At 37.7% G+C, this 21,523-nt stretch overlaps 1 pseudogene; it reads right to left on the bottom strand.

The window, feature by feature from the left end:
* Nucleotides 1-1,814: 1,814 nt before the first annotated feature.
* Nucleotides 1,815-21,315, bottom strand: LOC113647692 (annotated as a pseudogene).
* Between the last annotated feature and the right edge of the window lie 208 nt (nt 21,316-21,523).

The raw sequence follows: 21,523 nt of genomic DNA, 5'->3' as shown, positions 1-21,523 counted from the left end.
GTTAGTTCAAACTGTTCAAAATATTTTTGTTTGCCTGCAGAAATAAAATTTCGTTTTTACTCGGTAGCAGTTCACTGATTTCATAAATGCAACACTACAGTTTTTTCTGTACTTTCCATAAAGGTAAAAAACGATATATGCAGTGTTATCTTCATTTTGGATGTCAAATGGGTTTTGTGGCTCCCTGTGTTTTTTTTCTGTGTGAAACGGGTCCAAATGACTCTTTGAGTGTTTAAGGTTGGCGACCCCTGGTCTATAGCTTTGGGTCATGACCGAAAGGACAAGATCCCGGATACAGGCGGCCGAAATGAGTTTCCTCCGCAGGGTGGCTGGGCGCTCCCTTAGAGATAGGGTGAGGAGCTCGGTCACTCGGGAGGAGCTCAGAGTAGAGCCGCTGCTCCTCCACATCGAGAGGAGTTAGTTGAGGTGGCTCGGGCATCTGTTCCGGATGCCTCCTGGACGCCTTCCTGGGGAGGTGTTCCAGGCATGTCCAACCGGGAGGAGGCCCCGGGGAAGACCTAGGACACGCTGGAGGGACTATGTCTCTCGGCTGGTCTGGGAACGCTCGGTATTCCCCCGGAATAGCTGGAGGAAGTGTCTGGGAAGAGGGAAGTCTGGGCATCCCTGCTTAGACTGCTGCCCCCGCGACCCGGTCCCGGATAAACGGTAGAAAATGGATGGATGGGTGGATGGTTTATCGCTGGCAGCGTATGTATTGTACGTATTCCCCCTGTTTCAGGGGGAAATGGTCCGACAGCCAATCAAGCGGAGCGCTTACCTAAGTCGCACAACAACATTTTTACAGATTTTGGAACTCAGCGCACACATAAGGCGCACCGGATTATTAGGTGCACGGCTGATTTTTGAGAAAATTTAATGCTCTTGAGTGCGCCTTATAGTGCGGAAAATACGGTACTCATTGATCCACCACCTGGTAGTGAGCACTAATGTGCAGCTCTCATGCAGTGGTGTAGTCTAGTTTTTTGTAGTGAGTATACTGTGATTTTTTTCCCCCTCCCAGCCTCATATGCACCCATCCTAGAGCAACACCCCATAGGCACCACCACAATCACTAATGCATAAAATATGATTCTACATGTAATTTAGAGCATTATTAAAGACTGCTTATGTGTTATCAACATTCCAATTTATTATAAGCAACAAAAGACAGTCAGCTGATAAACCTGTGCTCCAGGTCCCATATTCATATAACATTTAGGGCTAAATGTAGCTCTTAAAGGTATAGTTAACCCAAAAATGAAAATTGTGCAGTTTCTTTCTTCTGTGTAGCACAAAAGGAGATATTTTTAAAAAATAACAAAATTTTCATTTTTGGGTGAACTACACCTTTAAGAGCTACATTTAGCTTTAAATGTTATATGAATATGGGGCCTGGAGCACAGGTTTTATCAGCTGTCAATTTTCAATGTACATTTAAGAGTGAACAATAAACATTTGTTCAGTTTTATCACCAACACTCTTTCATTGCAGAATATTATGAACTGAATGAACTGGTAGTTTACAAAGCTTTCCAAATACATTTGTACTCGGGCTGTGGGTGAAATGTCACCCGAAGCTGCTGTAGCTTTAGGCGCAGGCTTCCGAAAACACTCAGAGTGTAGTTTGAGTCTGCTTTCGTTTCAGACCTTCTTTTACATTAGTTAGTTAATTTCAAATTTGCGCCAAAAAACACCGCCAAGCAACTAATTTTCCTCCCTGTTAGGTGACGTCAGATCAGGTCACAGCCCCAATGGTCCAAAAACGTTAGTGATTCGCAATCACAACCACAGTCTGCGTTCGCAACACAGACGGGGTGAATTGATGAATGAAAGTTCTGTCACAAAACTATATTGTTACGTATCCTCACGCTTTTTAAGTGGGTATACGGAAATCCTTGGCCTTTCCTAGTGGGTATACGGCATATACCTGCATATCACATAGACTATACCACTGCTCTAATGACAGCTGCATCTTTAATTACTTAATGAACGGAGATTGACTGACTTATTCTAGTTATATACATGGAAAAGCTTTCCCAGGATTACTGGGTGTGATAATAAAAACAAAAAATCCATTACATGCAGCGTGTGCACACATTCACACCCAGGGACAAAGTATTATTATTTTTTATATTAAAGCCAGAGGAAACCAGATTTTTCTTTTTGAAGACATAAAAGTGTAGCCCTCTCACTCAATCCTCTTTGTCGAGAATGATACCCAATATCATACCAGTATCGAGAACTCACCCAGTGCATGGGAGGATAATTAGTGATTATTTTACATTATCCTAAGCATCTGGTGGCTGGGGTTCCTCCTTCTTGAATTGTAGTGCATGTCTTATTATCTGTGTGTTTCAGCAGGTCCACAGGTCAGTCTTGGCCCAGACCCAGTACCAGAAGTGTAGCAGATCGATCTGCCAATAAAAAAACCCACCTACATTCCATCTCCAACAATATCTGCTTAAACTTTACTTAGAGAGTTGTTTTTGCTGAAATAACATTATGCAAATAGCCAAGCATTAGCCAAACACTCTCAGATATTGCATTGATTTTTTTTTTTTTTTTAACAGTACCCACATTTCCAATCTGGAAATCCTCTGATCAAATTCTGACTGAAAACATCACAAACAGTTTTAAATTCATTATAAAATGGACAGTTTTAATTAGTTGATTTTAGTTGTTTTTCAGTAGATCAATGTACACAGGAAAATTATTACACTACTGACGTGACTAATAAAGATGAGGGAGGGAAGCAGGTAAAAAGGCACAACAGATAGGAGATTCTTCCCATATTCACTAATTCCCAGGTAAGTCTACACGTAAAGTGCATAAAATTACTGAGATAAACATAATGTTTGTATTCACCACTGTGTACAATGTGGATTAATCCTGTCTGAGTTGTTTTAACTCAGCAATGTTGGGTTATGATGCTCTCTCCAAAAAACCTTCTGTAACAATATATTGTGTTAGTCACAATTAAAGAACTGTTACAAAAATTATGGCAACATTGTATTTATGTATTTTATTTCTTTAAAACATACTTGATACATTTATGCAAGCCATTTTAAGTAACTAAATACAATATAATTTTCTATCATTTTTTTAATAATTTGATCTCTAATATGATCAGTCACAAACGTAATCCCTATACAGTACACGAAAACTTATAATAGACCAGATTTTACAGCTGTTCCTTTTTTTTATATTTTATTTATTGGACAACCAATCACAGTCTTCAAAAGAATGTGTCATACCTAGTAACAGGTTTAGCCTACCCTCTCTCTCAGATAAAAGTTGTTATACTTGCTCAGAGTTACTCTGAGTTTGGTCCTGAATCAGTCTTAAGAGAAGATTCCTACTTAGAATTTTCTGTAGCACATTTCTCACATGGGCCTCCTCAGTTGAATTAGTTCAACAGCCAAACTCCTCAGATGCCAATCCTATCAGGCAAGTTTTTGTCCACAGTCATGAAGCTGTTCCTGTCTATTTTATTTCTCTCTTCCACTGACTGGGTTCAGCTTGAGTGCAAGTGGTTTTTCATCTGTTCTAAATAATCCCTCAGGTTTTTATGGAATTGAGGTCCAGGGAACTTTATCCAAAGATCAGAGTTGATTAGAGTAGAATTGTGTGCAGTCTGATTCACTGTACATGATAAACTTTTCACTTTTCTCCAAATCTGTTTAAGATGTTATAATTGAATGAGTGTTCTCTATTCCCTACACAAGTTCTCTATTCCCTGTCAGGGAAATGCAGGAATACCGAACATCATCACACACGGATATTCACCATGAATCTAAAAGAAAAAACTCAAATTAATAACCCCACAGCTGACTGTGGTACTTAATGATCAACAACATGTTATAATCTCTGCTTCAACAGAATCATTATCATCTCCCATTTATATAATTAATCACTCATGCAGCTGCCAGGCAGGAGGCAAAGAGGAAGGCCAAAGAGTAGGTATATGGATGTAATTAATGAGGATATGAAGCTAATGGGTGCAAGTGTTGAGGATGCAGAAGATAGGGACAGGTGGAGAGAGACAATTCGCTGTGAAGACCCCTGAAGGGAAAAGCCGAAAGAAGAAGAAGACACTTTACTGAACACAAAGAGCATTAAAGCTAAATGTTAGAAAAAATCTGATTGAAATAAAATATATTGAACTGGTTTTAATTCCTAACCTGGTAATCTGATTTTTATAAACTAATGATAATGAGGTTGAACTTTTAGTAAAGGTCATTACTCACTTCAGTGTATGTAGTTTGTAATGTTCATCATTCTTAAGAGCAGAGAGCAGCTTCATTCCTGAGGCTCCTATTTTATTACCAGACAGATTCAATTCTCTCAGGTGTGGGGGTTTTGATACGAGGGCTGAAGTCAGAGCAGCACAACCTTCATCTGAGACACCACACTTGTACAATCTGCAGAAAGACACAATAACACATTTTTCCCCTTGCTTGTATAAATGTTTGTTTTTGGTAACTCCACTTTTTTTTAGCTTTCGATTTTATTCTACTTTTATGTGGATGTTTACAACGTCAATATATAGTTACGAATGTGACAAATGTTGAATTTGTATGTATAAATGGTTTATTTAGTATCGAGAAGAACAACTGTTTTATTCATACAGATGTGATTATATATTATTATGGCCTGGATGAAGATAGTTTTAAAATACGATCTTACCTCAGTGTCTCCAGTTTACAGTGAGGATTCTCCAGTACAGAGGACAGACGCTTCACTCCTAAGTCTCCTAGATTATGCCAGGACAGATCCAGATATCTCAGGTGAGAGGGGTTTGATCTCAGAACTGAAGTTAGAGCAACACAGCCTTCATGTGAGACACCACACTCCCACAACCTACAGAGAGACAACAATCTTCAGTGGTTGCAGACAAGGTCGTGTGTAGAGTTTGATCACTACTGGAGCACAGGCCACCTAAGAGTTATTTATTGCGTTCCGTTTTTGAATTGTGTCTTTGGATTGTTTACATCACTGATTGGTTCCCTGCTTTTATGATACTGTATCTGCCAGTTTTGTTCTCACTCTGACTTCGTCATTGTTTGCTGTGTTGCTTTCGTAATCTCTGCAAATTCTTCTGCTTTTCTGACTGGTGCTTCACAACAGTTTTGTTTGTTAAATTTTACACTTTAATTTACATTAAAAATGTTTTGTTTTACTAAAAATTGCAATTTTTCAGAAAACCTATTTTTAAAAATATATAAAAACCTTAAATCCACAACTCCTCTGTCATCAGCTATAATGTTTTATTATGAATTATCATCTGACTGCAAGTTGGAAAAGTCCAGAAGAGGAGAAGTGCAGTCAGAGGATGGGGCAAAGTGAGAGGGAGAAGGGTTTATGACTGAAGAGTAGGGGTGTGCAAAGCAGTCGGTATTTGCATCTGTATTTGCTGAGGGGGTAAAAGTATTTGTATTCGAGTAAAAATCCATTTTTTGCGTTACACTTCTAATTTACGTTATAGTGTAAGTATTCTTTAATAATAATTATTATGGATATGCAATATTGGTTGATGTTTTTGAAAATGTAACAAGGAGCGTCATTGAAAAGAAAATAACATAACAGCCATTACCTCATCCATGGTTAAACCAACAACTAATAAAATACCATTGTGAGCATTATGAACCCCACCACCAGTTCTTGTTGGAGGATGCTGAACAGACAGAATAAAAACAAATAATACTTCAAAGAACTGTTCTTCTTCTGAAATAACTTCTTTCTAATGCACAGAATTCCAAGAACTAAACTTTATCAACCCCTGACTGGGAGATCTGGCAGAACAAAAGTTGTATTCTATATAATACTAAAAGATACAGCAATGCTATTGTCAACTGTATGCCAAAAAAAGGACACAAAGTTTTTTTTATGTTTTATGTTTTTAATTCTTTTCTTTTTTTTATTTTTTTTTATGTTTTTAATTTTTATTAAATGTTTTATGTTAACCATAACTTAACCATACTTCACTTGGAAGATGATAAATGCTTCCACACAGAACTTGAGCAAGTTTTTTTGGCTGGTGGAAGACCAAGAGATGGCTCAGCAGCAGCCACACTCTTTTCATCTTTTCAAGATGTAGCCTATAGCCTACATCTTGCTGCCTGCAAAAGACAGGGTAACTTAAACGTACCATATATAACTCCCACAAGTGCATACAATTCGACACATCTACACAAGCATTGTTTATCCTTTTTAACCAAACGTTAACGTTACTCTGTCAACAGCCTTGTTTAAATTACCGAGCTAACAGAGCTACATAAACAGAGCGAAAATAAGAGCACCCGACTGCAGACGTCAATAATGCAGCGTAATGAAATAATCTCCCGATCAAACCCCGCTTCCCGAAAGTTATAGACTGCCTCCGGAACCCAGTTAAGGTACAAAAATCTATTCAACAAAAATAGTGATGCAGTGAAGTATTTTTTCGCTCAGCAGAGACATCTCTGTTTCTGTGTGAGCAAGCAGTCTGTGTCAGTCACCTCTTTTACCACTTAAGTAAAGTTGGCCTCATATTCACAGATTCGAGTTTCCCGAGTCAATAACTCTTGAATTAAGGGTGTTACTACACAAATAACATCTCTTTTTTTATCGTAGTAATGTAGAGAGGCAGCTAAAACCAAATTTTTCTCAAAATCGGCTTTCCTCCGCGGTGGACAAAATACACAATCTCTATGTGCAGACAACTGAGAAACAGATTCCAAGGGACCGTCTGCAAAGTGCAAAACCTGAAAAGCGAATACTATAAAAACAGTCAATAACTTTACTGTAGTACACTGTACCAAATTCAACTGACACATCACTGATGTCCTAGTTGATGTACTACAACACTTATTTTGGGGAAATGTTTTTTTGTTTATTTTTTATGGTTTTTTATAATATTAAAAAATCAATAGCTTTACTGTAATACACTGTACTGTCACCAAACTCAGAACACACATCACTGATGTCCTAATACATATACTAAAACACTTATTTTGGGGAAATGTCTTTTTGTTTATTTTTTATGATTTTTCATAATATAAAAAAATCAATAAATTGATTATTATGGAAACATGCATTGTATTTTTACTGTATAAGAGACAGTACATGTGTTATGCTATCCGTACAGATGGCCAAGTGGACAATGAAAGAATTCCCAAACATTCCACAAATGTTTGAAATTGACCTATCACAAGAATCACTTAATAAGCAAAGAAGAGACATGGCTGAAGTAATTCTAAAAGGATCAGGTATTATTGTATTTGAAATTTCTGTATACTTTTTGCAAACTAAAGGTTGTGTATGAGCATCTGTGTATATATTGTATATACTTGATATACAGTGAAACCCAAATTTATTTGGACACCTTATACATTTTATTCATTATTACAGTGTAGTCACCATAGTTAAAAAATAATAAATAAATATGACAAAATCTCGGACGTAAACTGTGTTAGGAAAAGTATCTAAATTATGTCAGATAACACTAAAGCAAAACATGTTCAGGTTCATGTTTTTTTGTTTGTTTGTTTTTCAAGTTCCAAACACAGATTTCTGCTCCTTTTGTGGAAACAAGGACCTACCAAAAGCTGTGGCTGCTGTTTGGGTGAGATTTATACTTCAGTTGTTTAAAACTGTACAGTAAACATTGTAGTGGATAATCTGAAGGTTGAGGTTATCTATGGATAAATTTAAAGTAATTAAATTTTTCAATAAATTTATGCATTACAGGATTTTTAAAGCAAAGATTTTATAGGTATAATTTGCATATTTTCCCCCTTATAGATTCAGTGTGGAACCTGCACAAAATGGTTCCACATAATATGCCTTGGGATGACAGACAAAGAAATACCGAACAGACATATCCCTTGGTATTGTGAATTGTGCATTGAGCTAAACCAAGTACAGAGACCATAGCATGTTATGAAATAGCATATATTATGAGCATATATTATGAAAAATCAGAAAAAATCAACAAAAAGACAGTTCCCCAAAATAAGTGTTTTAGTATATGTATTAGGACATCAGTGATGTGTGTTCTGAGTTTGGTGACAGTACATTGTATTACAGTAAAGCTATTGATTTTTTTTTAAATGATAAAAAATCATAAAAAATCAACAAAAAGACATTTCCCCAAAATAAGTGTTTTTGTATATGTATTAGGACATCAGTGATGTGTGATCTGAGTTTGGTGACAGTACAGTGTATTACAGTAGTTATTGATTTTTTTGTATTCGCTTTTCGGGGTTTGCACTTTGCAGACGGTCCCTTGGAATCTGTCTCTTCGGTGTTCGCACATAGAGAATTATGTATTTTGTCCAACGCGGAGGAAAGCTGATATTGAGGAAAATTAGGTTGTAGCTGCATTGTAGCTGCCTCTCTACAGTACATTACTAAGATAAAAATGCTTAAGTTCTTTTACCCCCCACCCCCCGACTCCTGAATGTCACTCACTCACTCATGCGGGCATGCACTGCGGTCTCATGAGAAAACGCAGCTTTTTGATATAAAGTTTTTCTTGTTCCCGAATACAAATATTTTTGAAGTATTTGTGCGAAATATGTATTAGTAAAAAACCACGCTATTTGTGCATTTCCGAATACCGTATTCGGTTTCGGCTCCTCATCTACTGAAGATGATGCACAGGATATTTTCATTTCAACCTTCATGTGTCAAACCAGTCAAGTAACGTAAATGATAACATTTAATGAACAGAAAAACCTATTTTTAGACTTATCTACTGTAATACTCTAAAAACCAGAAAATATCAGGAACATTTTACTGTAGACAAACGTCCTATGTGGACTGTGCAACACACATTAGGTCTATAAGACCAGGTCCATAAGACTAGAACTTAGACTTTTCTATTGTACTTCTTAGATAATTAGTAAGTAACATGTGGTCAGACTCTAATTAGCTTTTGGAAAAGTTATTAGTTCATTGTTCATTATTATGTCCTGGATGATAGACCATGATTTATCACTAATATTTTAAAATATGATCTTACTCCAGTTTCTGCATTTTACAATGAGGATTCACCAGAACATCAGAGAGACTCTTCACTCCTGAGCCTCCTATTTTATTCCCAGACAGATTCAGTTGTCTCAGGTGTGAGGGGTTTGATCTCAGAGCTGAAGTCAGAGCAGCACAGCCTTCATCTGAGACACCACAATTACACAACCTGTAGAGAGACACAATAACACACACTTCATCAACAGATTTCTATTTTTGTTACTTTAAAGATTATGTGTTTGTAAATTATGACTAAAGAATTAAATATCCATTAAATATCCATTTCATTTTGGAATAAGGTGCTGTGGAGTGATGAAACAAAGATTGAGTTATTTGGTCATAACAAGGGGCGTTATGCATGGTGGCAAAAGAACACAGCATTCCAAGAAAAACACTTGCTACCCACAGTAAAATTTGGTGGAGGTTCCATCATGTTGTGGGGCTGTGTGGCCAGTGCCGCTACTGGGAATCTGGTTAAAGTTGAAGGTTGCATGGATTCCACTCAATATCAGCAGATTCTTGAGAATAATGTTGAGGAATCAGTCTCAAAGTTGAAGATACGCCGGGGCTGGATATTTCAACAAAACAACGACCCAAAACACTGATCAAATTCTACTCTGGCATTTATGCAGAGGAACAAGTACAATGTTCTGGAATGACCATCCCAGTCCTCGGACCATAGAATATCCAGAATATCATTGAACATCTGTGGGTGATTTGAAGCGGGCTTTCCATACTCGGCAACCATCAAACCTAACTGAACCTACCAGACACTCATTACAGGCTAAAGGACGCGTCTAGAGGCTGTATTTCTTCTAAAGGAGACGCTACTAAATATTGATGTGATTTTTCTCTTGGGGTATATATAAATTTTTTAATTTTTAATTTTTAATTTTTTTCCATTTATTCAAGTACTTTTCATTTGTCAAAGTGACCCTTTACATTTTCAACAACTCATTCAAAAGGATAATGCATAAATACTCCACCTCTTTAACACCAAAGGTATATCAAACTCTCACTGGATGAAGATAAACTATCCAAAATGCATCAATCTAATCCAATATGGCGTCACTTTAAATCAGATAAACACATCTGTAAACTTGAAAGTTGTTTAGGAGTGGCTCTATTGCTAAAGTGTACAACATACCAGACAAGACACAATCTTGTCCAAAATTTCTACAAAATTTAAAAGGAGTATGTTAGTCACTTTCAGTATACTTTCAACATTATCATACAAAACCTTTAGCATAGATAAAAAATCAGGACTAAAACTAAATGCTGTTAACACATTCCATAAATTGTTGTGCACGACTCTGTTAAAAACCTTTTGTTGGTTTTGACACTTGTATTGCCACTTGACCAAAAACTAGGTAAAGACTCTTACTGATATCCAAAATATCTCTGATAAATATCAAAAATTAATCTTCCTGGGACACAATCTGTCTGATCAGGATGGATAACTTGTTATTAGACTTCAGCCAATCTGTTGCCCAAAACCTTGGAGAGCAATTTATAATCACTGTATAAAAACTTACCAGTCTCCAATTTAGGTCACCATTTATGTTAAAAACATTTAGATAAAATTAATTTTATGTTATAAAAGAAAAAAATAGACAAAATTCATTCTATGTTATAGAATGAATTTTATCTAAATGTTTTTATGTTATAAAAAACAAACGGAACAGAAATGCAATAGGTCTCTATATTTAAAAAGAAAAAATTTTTTTGAAAATATTACATTTCTTTCAAAATCTGTTAATATCAGGTTATGTGACTGTAGGTAGGCCTACAGTTACACAGGTCACAGTTATGTGTGTATGTGGCCTATGTGTGTATAAGGCCTACAGATACACAGGTCACACTTTCAAAATACAGAATTGTATTCTGTATTTTGAAAGTGTGACCTAACCAGAGCCACTTATGTAACTTTTGTTTTTAAGCACTATTTTTCACATCACTTCCATTTCACTGCTGCTTTTAAAACCCTGCAACTCACACAGTACATTCAGTTGTGTCCCAGCTGCAGTTTGTGTAATTATTTACAATGTTAGGGGTAAATTTCACAGTACTTTCAGACACATTATCATGTAAGAGTCTGTGAAGAATCATTAGTGCTCAGTGAAAATTTTCCTCCTCAGGACATGATGATGAACCTAAAACATCTGCCTCAGTCTCACTATTAGAGAATGTGTCTTACGGAGGAGCAGGTCATGTGACTCTCTGAGAGATGATCTTACCTCAGTGTCTCCAGTTTACAGTGAGGATTGTTCAGTACAGTAGAGAGACTCTTCACTCCAGAGTCTCCTAGATTATTAAAGGACAAATCCAGTTTTCTCAGTTGTGAGCAGTTTGATCTCAAAGCTGAAGTCAGTGCAGCACAGCCTTTATCTGAGACACCACAATTACACAACCTGTAGAAAGATACAACCTTAATATAACCTTGAATTGAATATCACAAATTTTGAGCAACTTCCCCTAATTAATATCTACACAACAAACAAGACAGATAATTTAATATTTTATTATCAGTGTGTATGGACACTTCACATAGTGTGGTTTGAGCATAGCATTTTTATAAAAACGTATAGTTTCTTATATTCTATGATGTTACAGTAAATCATGAGGGAAAATCTAAGTAATGATATTAGGACAAAATATTGTTTCAGAAGAAATCAAGAAATCACACAAATTGTTTTAGATGAGATTAATTTTCACTTAATGAGGAGAACCATTATAATTGTCTGATTATTATTTGATTTGGTGATATTTAAAACTAATTTTATTCAAATGATTAGCAAAAGAAACAGAATAGACCACTGCCCAATCATATATTATTTAAATAAATTCATTCACACATTGAACTAGAATGAAAGCCTTTCCACTGAAAAAAGGTCCACTCTAGTTCTTTTGAGTAAAGATCATTTGTACAGACACAGCTATCATTTTGTTCAGTGTTTTTGAGTTAAAATGACTTTGTTTTGGCATTGCCCCTTGCTCTTCTCAAACAACTACAGATCTGTTCTTGATGAGTCCTTTCTACTCTGAGAGTGTGCTCCAGTGTTAACACAAAGTTAAACACATTTAATCTTAAATGTGTACACTGTATGAGTTTCAGGGGGGAAAGACATGACTTGGCTTCTGTTTCAGACAAGATAAGTCTTCTAGGTTTGGTTTATGGTTACACATCACGCAGAAATGTTACTGATCAACATCACTTAATGTACAGTAGCTTCTTAAAGCAGCAGCTCATAGTGAGTGAGAACTGGGGCTTATGAATAATGGTCACATTATAACAGAGCTTAATTATGGGGGTCCCTCAAGGATCAGTTCTAGGACCTCTGCTTTTCTCAATATACATGCTTCCCTTAGGGAACATCATTAGAAGGCATGGAATTAGTTTCCACTGTTATGCTGTTATAATATACAGTTATATATCTCATCAAAACCAGATGAAATTGATAAATAGTCCAAATTAACTGAATGTGTTATAGAGATAAAAGACTGGATGACCTGAAATCTTCTGTTGTTAAACTTTAATAAGACAGAAATACTACTTATCGGTCCAAAAACCAGTACACAGAAGCTCTCACAATTCAACTTCCATTTAGAAGGATGTACCGTTGCTAGTAGCTCAACAGTGAAAGACCTGGGTGTTATATTAGACAGCAACTTGTCTTTTGAAAATCATACCACCCATACTGCAAAAACAGCCTTCTTCCACCTAAGAAATATTGCCAAGCTGAGAAACATCCTGTCTTTATCTGATGCTGAGAAGCTAGTTCATGCATTCATGACCTCTATACTGGACTATTTTAATGAATGCATGAACTAGCTTCTCAGCATCAGATACAGACAGGATGTTTCTCAGCTTGGCAATATTTCTTAGGTGGAAGATAGCTGTGTCATTTTGGACTAACTGTATTCTATTTATTAAAGCTGACAGTCCAAAATGCAGCTGCCAGAGTTCTTACCATGACAAGAAAATATGATCATAAAACCCCAATTTTATCATCTCTACACTGGCTACCTGTTAAGTTTAGAATTGATTACAAACTGCTGCTACTTACATACAAGGCTCTTATGGTTTAGCACCACTTTCTGAGATCACAAAACTCAGGACTTCTGGTAGTTCCCAGAATATCTAAGCCTATTAAAGGCGGTAGAGTGTTTTTCGTATTTAGCTCCCAAACTTTAGAATAGTCTTCCTGATAGTGTTTGGGGCCCAGGCACACTTTCCCAGGTTAAATGTAGATTAAAAACTCATGTCTTTAGTAAGGCGTACACATAATACATCCAATAATATTGTGCTCTATTACATCAGACCAAATGCACATTATCACCTAGTGCTCGCTAATATTATGAACAACAGCTACGTTAATCCCTCTCTACTGCTTCTCTCTTTCCACCCATCCCGAGGCATCCACTGCTTCTCTCTTTCCACCCTTCCCGAGGCATCCAGAAATTGTACCAGCTCCAATTGTCTTCCGTGTGATGAAGATTTTGGACCTCCACTGAGATGAGGCTGACTCTGTGAGAATCCTGAGGCATCTAGAGATCTACCAGCTCCAGTTAGACTCTGTGATACTAAGAGGAGATGCCAACTCCATGTTTTCCTTGCCACTGCTGCCTGAGTCACCTCAGACTTGCTCATTGGTGATAAATACAAACACATTTAAATATATCTAATACTGATCTTGAATTTTGTATTATATTAATCTTTATAATAACCTTTTGTACTATGTTTTTGTTCTATAAGGCTGCTTCGTGACAATGTCAATTTTTTTTTACTCTCATTTACTCTTATTTTATAACTTTAATGCAAAAGGGTATCTGAAGAACAGCAAAGTAAAAAACAACAACACTGTAATAAATAAATGCTGCATTTACTGCATTATTGTAACTTGCAACTTATTCATGATCTTACCTCAGTGTCTCCACATTACAGTGAGGATTCACTAGTCCAGCAAAGAGACTCTTCACTTCTGAGTCTCCTAGATTATTACAGGATAGATCCAGTGTTTTCACAGTTAGATGAAGTTCTCTCAGACTGGAGGTTTCTGAGCTGACTTTTGAGACCAGGGCTAACCAACTTTTTACTCCGAGTGAATCACACCTGATACTGAAGGAAAAACAATAATACATAATGAACTTACAAGTTATCAAACAAGTCCTCAAAGCTTTCACTGAACTTTCTCATTTTCATATATGCTGTAAGCACAAACATAAGTTAGACAATATGCTTAAATGACAATGCAGCCAACATCTTAAACTGAGCCATCAATACATCTGTGGTAAACATCCCCAGAGTCGTTTCTTCCTGTGTGTGTTACAAGCATTAGTTTAAGGCCCCTGGACCACCAGGAGACACCAGGAGTTTGCTATCATTTGGTTATAAATCTTGTGTGTAAAAACACAAAAAAGAAAAAGTAGAAGAAACAAAACACCAGTAAAACTATTTACATTAATTAATATGTTTTAGATTTGTTCATTTTCTTGCTTCAACATGTTGATGTCATTAAAATGGGTAAAGTTATTAGTTAACTACAGCTAACTAGCGAGTATCTAGTTTAGGGTTGCCACTCATCAGTGTATAATATAGAATTGTCTAGTATTGAAAAATAAAACACTGTGTCACTTAATGAGTTAACACATGATGTGGTTTGTCTTGTATTCTCATATATTTTGTTTCATGCACATACTTGACAGTGTTGAGAAAAACATAATGGTGAATGAAATTAATCCAGTTCCATAAGACATTGCGTGTACACATGCTGCATGAGCTCACATTTCAACATCTCATCTGTTCAGTAAGAACATGACTGATGAAGCGATATACATGTTTGTAAAAGCAATATGAATTTGTCATGTTGGTTAACCATTAGATTAAGCTGGTTATATTCTTAGTTAGATCACCAATTTTACTGAGAGTTAGCTATGGAGTTGACAGAAAAGGTGTGCAGCAAAGATGGAGAAACTCAGAACAGGAAATATTCCACCAAACTGCTGTAAAAACAATCATCTTCTGTTGTCTTGGAATCATAACTGGGACTATAGTATGTGCGAGTCAAGTCAAGTCAGTTGTACAAACAACATCCAACATGCAGAACAGCAGAATAATTAGAAAAACAAAGTCTGCTCGGAGCTCGCAACATGGCCGCCATGCTCGGCGCCATCTTTCATCTTCATCTTACAATGCAACATTTTAGAAAAGAAATTCTGGCTTGAGTTTAAAAATCACTAAAGTCTCACTGTTTTTCCCCCATATGATATCACAACATTATTACAATACCACTGTGTTTTGTTCACACGAAATACTGTACATCAGAGGGAGACATCAGATTGAAATGCCTTAGTCAGAGGTATAGAGTGGATGATCACAGAGATTCCCAAAGGTTGAGTTATATTTTGGAGTTTTATATTGCATGTTGGGTATTGTAGTATTCAGGTAAATAAAATCATGAATTTTGCTTAAATAGAGACACTAAGCATGAGTCAGTCAATACAGCAAAATCACAGTCTGGGGTGGGGGAACAGGCAGTTAACGTGTGATGATTCTTACCTGTGCCTTGTTACTGATACATTTACAGCACATAGAACACAAACCTTGAACCTGATCAGCAAGTTAGCAAGTTATTGCCCCTTTTTTAGTTGATTTGTTTGGGGTTTTTTTTAAGTATGCTGAAAAGTATGGTGAAAAATAATCATGAGTCTGGAGCTCTGCAGACATTCCACCTGCCTTCCTCCCCCCCCCCCCACACACACACAGAGAGAGAGAGAGAGAGAGAGAGAGAGAAAGAGAGAGAGAGAGTTCTACAACTACATACTATGACAAACAACAATTATTATGTGGACCCTTATTATGTGGACAAACCCCTGGTTCTCATATTGAGTCCCACTATTATTGTGTGTCATCATTGCAAGATTCTTTTCACTCCAGGAGTGCATGATCGGAAGCAGGCTTACTGCTAAGTCATCAGCAGAGGATCTGAGAATGGCATCTCCACCTGCAGGTGGTGGAATGCATATGGTAATTAAAATAAATAATAAAAAAAGACCAGAAGTGGCAGGGAGTTACCAGCACCTAAACTCCCAAAATTGTGGAGACTATGTTCAACAATTTTTTTTAGACAAATAGAAGCTGAAGTAATGTTACATAGAAGCATTTTAATGGTTCTACTGTATGCTCCACTTCATCACAGGTCTGTAATACCATGCATTTATATGCCCAAATTTATCTATTTTCATTAACTCCACCCTGTATTGCCTTCAGGTCAAAACATCCCAGAGAACATATTAATTAGTGTTTGTACTTTCTCTTTTCTCCTTTCTAACACTGTAATAGTAGAACACTTATATTCAGCTTTACTTACACAGCTTTTTTAGTTGCTGCAATCACAGGCATCATCTTCAGAACAACATCTTCTGTTATCTTATCTGTACTGAAATATTTACTCAGGTCAAATTCATCCAGCTCCTTTGTTGATGTTAGTAACATGAACACCAGAGCAGACCACTGTGAAGAAGAGAGTTCATTTTGTTTTCCAGATTTCAGGTAGTGTTGGATTTCTTCCATTAGAGAATTATCACCCAGTTCATTCAAACAGTGGAACAGATTGATGGATTTCTCTGTAGGAAGACCTTCACTTATCTTCTTCTTAATGTACTGAACTGTTTCCTTTGTGCTCTGCAAGCTACTTTCGGTCTGTGTTACTAAAGCTTGTAAGAGTTTCTGATTGGACTTCAGTGAGACACCCACAAGAAAGCGAAGGAACAGATCCAGATGTCCAGTCGGACTTTCTAAAGCCTGATCTACAGCACTTCTGTGTAAACTGGAGATTGTGTTTTTTATTATCATCCATATAAACCCTGCAGTCTGGTTAAGAACATTTCTCCTCTTCTTCATGAAAGTCAGGTGCACATACAGAGCTGCAAGATGCTCCTGAACACTCAGATGAACAAAGCAGTACACTTTACTCTGGTGAAGCCCAAACTCCTCTCTGAAGACCTGTGTACATATACCTGAGTACACTGCTGCTTCTCTCACATCAATGCCGCACTCTCTCAGGTATTCCTCATAGAAGATCAGGTTCCCTTTCATCAGCTGCTGAAAAGCCAGCTGCCCCAGTTGAAGTAGCATTTCTTCATCACTCTCCTGGTTCTTTGAGTATTTTTCTCTGATGATGTTTGTCTGAATGATTAGGAAGTGTGTGTACATTTGGGTCAGAGTCTTGGGGATCATTCCACTCTCTGCTTCACCAAACATTCTCTCTAGAACAGTGGCTGAAATCCAGCAGAAGACTGGGTTGTGACACATGATGTAAAGGCTTCTTAATGACTTCAGGTGTGTGATGATGTTATTGGCCAGGCTCTGATCACTGATCCTCTTCCTGAAATACTCCTCTTTCTGTGGCTCACTGAACCCTCGTACCTCTGTGACTCAATGCACACACTCAGAGGGGATTTGATCAGCTGCTCCTGGTCGAGACGTGATCCAGATGAGAGCAGAGGGAAGCAGATTCCCTTTGATCAGGTTTATCAGCAGCACAGGTACTGATGCTGATTCAGTTACATCACACACTCTCACTGTGTTCTGGAAATCTAGACAAAAACGGAACTCGTCCAATCCGTCAAAAATGAACAGAACCTTTGCCAAACTGGACATTTCGGTTTCATTTGTTTCCTTAAAAAAGACATGAAGAAGCTCAATCAGACTCCTGTCCTTCATCAAGTTCAGCTCTCTGAAAGGAAGTGGAAATATGAGGTGGACATTCTGATTTGCTTTCCCTTCAGCCCAGTCCAGTATGAACTTCTGCACAGAGACTGTTTTTCCGATGCCAGAAACTCCTTTTGTCAGCACAGTTTTGATGGGTTTGTCTTGTCCAGATAAAGGCTTAAAGATGTCATTGCATTTGATTGGTGTTTCCACTGTTGTTGTTTTCCTGGATGCTGCCTCGGTCTGTCTCACCTCATGTTCATTATTGACTTCTCCACTTTCTCCCTCTGTGATATAGAGCTCTGTGTAGATCTCAGTCAGGAGTGTTTGGGTTCCCAGGTTTATTACCACTTCATTCAAACACTGAAACTTCATCAGATTTAATTTGAAACTTTTCTGGAATTCATTTATGGCAGCAGATTGTGGGTTTTGCCTATGATATGGTGAAACAGAAAGATGTGGTGAGACATGGTCTTCAATTATTAGATTTTAGATCACATTTTTCTGACTGGTTACCAGAGATAGTTCTTTATGTTAACATATGCTTGCCTTAATATACTACTATAGATTAACATACTAATCTACTACTGTATCTTTTCTATTATATAATCAGTCTGTAGTTAATAACAGCAGAGAGGTTTGTTAGTGTCAGAATCATTTTGGTTTTGATCTTACCCTGTATCTGTGATGTTTGTTTCTTTACTGTATCCTGCCTTCTGTAAAACACTGAACAATAAACGGTAACTGAACATTTTCACCACTTTAACACTATAGTTTAATTTTACACTAAAAAAATGTGACTGTTACAAATCTTAGGAGGAAGACAGGATAAGATTCAGGATAGTTCAAATGAACAGGGTTTTAATAAATAATATACACAAAACAGGAACACAGACGAATCTAGACAGGACAAAGGACGAGGAAACGCTGATGTACACTGACGAGGATGGTTAAATACGTCTCTAGGTTACGACCGTAACCCTAGGTCCCAGAGGAACGAGACGCTGCGTCAAAACGCTATGGGAACGCCCCTGCGTGACCGCGATTTGAACCACGTGTGTAATCTGACCAATAGGCTTTGGGACATGACGTCATCGGCGGGTGACGTCGTGTAAACAGGAAGCTACAAATGGCTGCGAGATGGACAAGACGCTAGCTCCTTCAAGAGAAGGTAAGCGCCGCAGGGATGCAGGGATGCAGGGAGTGTGGTGGAACTAGGGTTACGGTCGTAACCTAGAGACCTTCCCCTTCGGAACTCGAGCTGCGTCGAAACACTATGGGAACTAGTGTCCAATCACGCCACACTGACCAGACCCTGCTTAGAGAGTGAGGGCCTCGGCACCTGCACGTAGGACAGAGGAGTCTGCTTAGTGGCCGGGAAACCTTTCCTATTAGGGCCATAGCAGACGAGCAGCTGCTCCTACTTTCTCCACGGACTCGTCCTGCGGAGGTAGGTGACCAGTGCTCGCACTTGGCACAGTCGGTTCTGTCGCTCCTGTTCAGGGGCTGTGAATGGAGGAGGGCAGAATGCCTGCAACACGACAGGTCTTGAGGGGGCTGAAGGCACCTTAGGTACGTACCCAGGTTTCGGATAGAGAAACACTCTGGCCATGCAAGGGGCAAACTCCAGGTGAGACGGGGCCACGGACAGGGCCTGCAGATCCCCGATCCTCTTCAGGGAGGATATCGCCAAGAGGAAGGTGGTCTTAAGAGACAGAAACCTAAGGGCCACTTCGGTCAATGGCTCGAAGGGGGGCTCTGATAGAGCCACCAGCACAACTGCCAGATCCCAGACAGGCACTCTGGGTCGCGTCCCGGGCCTCGGCCTCCGGGCGCCGTGAAGGAAACATGTCATCAGTGGGTGCCTACCCAGCGACTGCCCCGCCGGCGGGGTGCTATATGCCACGATGGCAGACACGAAAACCTTCTCCCATTTAAATTTACATTACAAGTATTTGTGTATGTAAATGAAAGTATTATCACTAAACCTATTATAGTATAATATAAAAGACAAAATCTGAAATTTAACTACTGGAGGGTTTTAAAGATCCTTGTTCACATCCTACAATGATCCCACAGTGACTATCTAGATCTGATTAAATTCTGGTGTAACTCCAGAAGATGGTATGGCCATCCCATTAATCTAATTAAATGTTACATTTCATTTAAATCTAAAAGTTTACATTCTAAAACTTCTATGTAAACTTTTTTAAGTGTAGCATTAGCAGTGGCATTAATACTGAGATGTTACTTGTGTAAAAGTGAGGAGTTTTCATCTTTAAACTTCAGAGGAAAATCCTTAGACCAATCACTCTTCATGGAGATGCAGCTAGGTGCTGGTGAGTCTGATTCTTCTTGATTCTTTCCCTGGAGTTGACTGCACAATATTAGAAACAGTCCTTTAGTCATATACACTAATTTTTAACAAACTTTTTAATATAATGAGAACTTATTTTATTTACAATGAACAATTTTTTTCTTAATTCTTATCTTAATCTACATCTTAATTTTCATTAATATTAGAACCTTTGGTTGAATTATTCCTTCTTGTGTACTCACAAAATAATTTACACATGAATATATAATGACAAGAACACAAGGATACTTTAAGTTACCAGATGTCTGAGGGTGAGGAAACATTATCTGTGTCCAGATCAGGAGTTTCCATTGTTGAATATTAGTAAAGTTTGCAAAAACAGACAGCTGGGTCCTGAAGAGTTTGATCTCTTCTGCTGGAATCACACTCGTAGAAATGATAAAAAGTACACAAAGGTTTCACATCTTTATCCTTATAGAAAAATGCCGCTCCTGTGTTTACAGTATTGAGTGACTGGCCTACACCCTCGGACTGGCTGCTCACATTATTATCACCAAATCATTTTCAATCAGTCTGAAGCCAAACCTGTAAACATACAGTGTATTCAGGTTCAAGTGCTGCTGACTCTGATTTCACTCCATAAAACACCTGTTTACAGCCTGTAGACAACTTTTGCTTTCAGATGCCAAATGACAGAATACATATTTTAAAAACACATTGTGTTTGTTCCACACTAATAAAACTATATTCCCCAAACATTCTGAATATTTTGTTCATGAGAAATTAAAGAGAGAAAACTGAAAGCCCTATAAATACATACCCGGCATAACCTGTTTTATAGCTAAGGTACTTTGTACCTGTACCTGGATCTCACGCACCACCCGCTTTCTACAGCTGATTTTACACAATTATTATTTACAATATTTTCGCATATATCTTATAGTAATAAAGTCGTTTATATATATATAAAAAAAAATCACCTTCCGTTAGTCCTTGTTGTTTAACAATAATATCTTCGTTTTTGTCTTAAAGATTCTTGTCTTAACAGTCCGATATACATCCTCTTTAGGCAGGAGAATTCAGTACAAGTAATGTGTCGTTCGGGAATGAATCGACTCTTGGGTAAAGGTCGGGAGCGTTTACTCCTGTACAGAGCCGATCGGCCCTATACGCTCACTACGCAAGTTACGCAAGGCCCCGCCTCGCCTGACTCATTTTACAGCTCGTGTTAATGTTTACTGTTTAGATGACAATATGAAGCGGAGCTATCCATCTGGTCATGAAAAGAGAAAAAAGAAACAAAATGAGAGTGAAATGCGAAGACAGCAATCAGGTAAACTTGTGTTCTCTTCAAGTTAAGTAAAACAGTAAAGTTAAGTTGATGTGATTCTGTCTCTAGTGTCTATCTGACTAGCTAAATTAGCTGTGCAGTGCTGCCAGTGCATCCCTTGGACTGTCTGTCTGTCACACAAAAATTTATTGCGT

Source organism: Tachysurus fulvidraco, chromosome 3, assembly GCF_022655615.1.
Source record: "Tachysurus fulvidraco isolate hzauxx_2018 chromosome 3, HZAU_PFXX_2.0, whole genome shotgun sequence".
Classification (NCBI taxonomy): domain Eukaryota; kingdom Metazoa; phylum Chordata; class Actinopteri; order Siluriformes; family Bagridae; genus Tachysurus; species Tachysurus fulvidraco.
This window is presented reverse-complemented; position numbering and strand designations above follow the sequence as displayed.